This window comes from Orycteropus afer, unplaced genomic scaffold, assembly GCF_000298275.1.
Source record: "Orycteropus afer afer isolate SDZICR_OR568_19922 unplaced genomic scaffold, OryAfe1.0 scaffold00088, whole genome shotgun sequence".
In the NCBI taxonomy this organism is placed as follows: domain Eukaryota; kingdom Metazoa; phylum Chordata; class Mammalia; order Tubulidentata; family Orycteropodidae; genus Orycteropus; species Orycteropus afer.
Genome location: NW_006921675.1, coordinates 10,831,740 through 10,836,061, shown reverse-complemented (window position 1 = coordinate 10,836,061; position 4,322 = coordinate 10,831,740). Strand labels below are relative to the sequence as shown.

General features: G+C 41.9%; 1 protein-coding gene across 1 annotated transcript in view; it reads right to left on the bottom strand.

The window, feature by feature from the left end:
• Nucleotides 1–4,322, bottom strand: part of SIPA1L1 (signal induced proliferation associated 1 like 1) — a 184,497-nt gene that overhangs the window by 134,412 nt on the left and 45,763 nt on the right. The window lies entirely within an intron of this gene.

Genomic DNA, 4,322 nt, shown 5'->3' with positions numbered 1-4,322 from the left:
AGCCACTCCTCGGAAGGAAGGTTGGGCAATCCTACTTCCATAGTGATACTGCCTTGGAAACCCAAGGAGGGGTCGCTATGAGTCGGGGCTGACTCCACGGCACATAACAACAACAACTGTTTCAGGCCTCAACGAATAAAGAAGTGGTGTTAGGCTCTCTGCGCATTAGAAAAGAAGTCAGATCCCAGCCAGATCCCAGGGCTGACACTTGGTTAGTTATCTTCTTCTCTCCCAGCAGGGAGAGCCATCAAAGAGATAAGCAATCCAGAGAAAGGAAGGGGCTGTGAGTTATTTGTTGTCTGGCTCTGTGCTTCCCAGACCAGCCTTCACATGCAACAATGTTAAACAAAAGTCACCCTGTTCAACAGAAAGTATCATGGTGAAAATGGATTTTTGAATGGCTTTTAAATACTTTTTAGATAAAGGCCTCAGATTTCACTTTGCAAAATTCAAAGGGATTCATTTATATTGAAAAAGTTCATTGCAAAGAGGAGATATGTAACAGAACTTCAGGAAACCCACTAGAGAAGCAAAGTTCAAGGGCAACGAGACAATGGCACCTTCTTTTCACTGGTTTCTAATATCCTAGTGAACTCCACCTGCAGATAGGAGAACAAACTGGTTTTGTTGGTTCTGAAAGGAATGCTCCCAATTTAAGAGGATTAGGAAATTTGTTAGAATGTCAAGTTTCCCCTGGTTTGAAACTGTGCCAAATGTTGCCTACTCTATGCTATACGGTGACAGTATGACTATCTATGACTTCTTCTCCAATTAAATCATGATAGGTGGCATTCTCTGAACTCAGGTTCCAAGAATCCTTAGTTAGCAACTATGCTCCCATGAGAAGCTGTTAAGGAAAGGAAATATAAATGGGTTATAAAGCTATGACTTGGAGGTTTGACACTGTCATGTGCTTTAATGGCACGTTTTCTTTGTGACACACACAAAAACATATCTGCATGTGCTGATGTACATAAATATACAGTATTTCAATGTAATGAGCAAAACAGAAGAAATAGATGATACCAAAAGTCATCCTGAAAATAATGTGGGTTCATCCAGTTTAGGATTTTGCTTTGGATCATCTCTGCGTCATCTAATAATGTTGAAATTCATGCATATAAACTGTCCATATGGAGCACTGGGGGGATTGTGTGGGGACTCAACAGGTATTTGTGTTTAAAAGGGGATGAGGGGCACTGAGCTTGTGTTAGGGGTTATGGAAAAGTCTGGTAACAGGGGTGGTAGTTAGAGAACATGGCAGACATAATAAATGTCAATGAATCATACAGGTGAAGATTGTGGAAATGGCAAGTATTTTGCTATTTATGTATTTACCACAATTAAAAAAAAAAAAAAAGACGAAAGTCTGTCCAATAGGACAAAGGCTGTATCTGAGATGAAGATCTAGAATCTTAATAAAGCAAACTGTATTTCATATTCACCAAGAGGAAGTGGACTCCCATCGGGGAGTACAAACAGCACCTGAAATGGCTTGTCCTCTCATAAAGTAAGCACTTTAATAGACAATAAAAACAAAAACAACAACACATATTGCCATCTGAATTATATGGCCTTGAATTTCTGGAAAAATGGATGATAAAGTCACCATTGAGTTCTCAGAGACCCAGTAAGAAGCCTTGCATCTTCCCTGATGTCACAGCAAAGACAGTCACAGGGCAATAATGGCCATGCAAAGATCTCAGTTCTTACATTCTTACAAATCTTTTTATATCGTCTTACTCAAGCTTGAATTTTGAAATATTCCATATTCCTTTAAACTGTAAAAACAAAAATCTGGCAAAGGCTTCGTTGGTTAGGCTGTTTTCAAATTCTATTACTTATAATTACCACCAACACATGGTAAAAATGTGATTCTCAGGCATGTTGTCTTTTGTTGTTGTTGTTTTTTAAATTGTGATTTGGGTGAAAATTCACAAAGCAAATTCACTTTCCATGCAGCAGTTCACATACACTTTGTCTCAAAACACTGACTACAATTTACCCCAATGCAACAGCTCCCCTCCCAATAGTTACCTCCTCCCCGTGTCCATCCCTCCATGCACTCCTGCCCTTGAACTGTCTCCCTGTGCATAAACAGTCCTTCTTTCTCCCATGATTGTCCTCTCCAAGGAGTGTATCTACCTCAGGTAAATGTTCAACACATATGCCTGTTTTGTGTTTGGCTGGAAGCCACAGGTGTGGGTTCCATTGCAGACCTGAAGGGCAGCTAGGGGCCACAGTCTCAGTGGTTCCACCAGGCTCTATTGGACCAGCAAAACTGCCCCCTCCCTTTTTTGTTCCCCAAATCTGGTAGCATAGTGGCTAAGGCCCTTGACTGCTAACCAGAAGGCTGGCAGTTCAAACCCACCAGCCACTCCTCGGAATCTACTTCCGTAGTGAAACTGCCTCGGAAACCCAAGGAGGGGTCGCTATGAGTCATTTCCGACTCGATAGCACATAACAACAACAAATGATTTTGAGTTTTGTTCCACATTACTCTCCTTCTCTACCCAAGATCACCTACATAGATCCCCCTCCAAGTGGTTGACAGTGGTAGACAGGCATGTTGTCTTAATGAAGACTTCCATCTTGTGAGTTGGAGGTCCATGCCAACCTGCTCACATGTGACCAGCTCTGCACTGACTGGACTGTACTTCATCAGAGTCATTAGAGAAACTGAGGAAAAACAATGTACCCACTCATCTAAGCCAAGATATAATTTATTTAAAAACACTCATGTACCCCTCTCCACAATTTGGTTCCATTGCTTTCAGAACACAAATAGGGGAAAGAAGGCTGCTGGAGTGGAGCCCAAAACCAAACCCACTGTCACCCAATCAATTCCAACTCATAGCAACCCTACAGAACAGAGTAGAACTGCCCCATAGAGTTCCCAAGGATGTAAATCTTCACAGAAACAGACTGCCTCATCTTGCCCTGTAGAGCAGTTGGTGGGTTTGAACTGGTGACCTTTTGGTTAGCAGCCAAATGCTTTAACCACTGCACCACAAGAGCTCCTTGCTGGAGTGAGAAGGGTAGAAATCATATGCAGGTGCTAGTAGTTGTTGGCCTTCACTTATAGGGTTGAAATGATAGAATCCCATGTTCCTCAGATACCAACATGGAGCTCAACAAAGAAGCATGCCTGCAGGCATCTTAAACAACTGATTTTCTTTCTCAGGCATCTTAAACGACTGATTTTCTTTCTCTCTAAGCTTATCTATACACAAACTATCGAATCTAAAGAGAACAAAACAACCTCTCTGAACTGAGCAATGTATGACCCCTGACCCCAATACACAAAAACAAGACAAAGCTATGAAAATAAAGGTGCCATCCAGTTGGCCCCTAACTCGTAGGGAACTTGTGCACAATGAGATCTGATTGTTGTGATTCACATGGTTTTGCTGGTTGATTTCTGGAAGCAGACCACCTGGTTTTTCTTCCTACTTCATGTGTCTGGAAGCTCTGCTAAAACCTCATAGCAATGTGCAAGCCTCCACTGATAAGACGGATGGTGGCGGCTGCACAGGAGGTGAACTGGCCGGCAATTACGCCGGAGTTCTAAAGGCTATGACCTTTTTCTAGAAGCAGATCACCAAGCCTGTTTCCCAAGTTACCTCTGAGGGGTTTGAACCATCAACTGTTTGGTTAGTAGTTCAGTGCTTAACCATTTGTCCCACACCAAACAAACAAACAAACTCACTGCAGCTGAGTGAGATCCGACTCATGGCAACCCCTCCTTGGGTTTCCAAGGCGGTATCCAGGTAGCACTTAAGTGCTAGCCAGTGTAATAAGGCAAGAAAAGGAAATAAAAGCCACGTAACAAAAGAAACAAACAAACAAAACCTCTTAAGTTTTCCTTCATCTGAAATGTCTTGATGTTCCCTTCATTCTTAAAGAGTTATTTTCTATGAATACAAAATTCTATAGGAGCTCTGGTAGCACAGTGCCTAAGGCATCTGACTGCTAACCAGAAGGCTGACGGTTCAAACCCAACAGCCACTCCTCAGAAAGAAGACTGGACAATCTACTTCCGTAGTGATACTGCCTCGGAAACCCAAGGAGAGGTCACTGTGAGTACTTGATGGCAGTGAGACAGAATTCTATGTTGACAATTCTTTTCTTCCAGCACTCGAAAAATGTCCCACTTCCTTCTGGCCTCTATGGTTTTTGATGAAAAATCTGGTAACATTCAAATAGTTTTACCCCTGTATAAGTAAGGTGTCATTTCTCTTCTACTTCTTTTATGATTTTTTTCTTTGTCTTTTGTTTTCTTTGACTATGATGTGTGTTAGTGTGAGGTTGTTTTTTTTTTT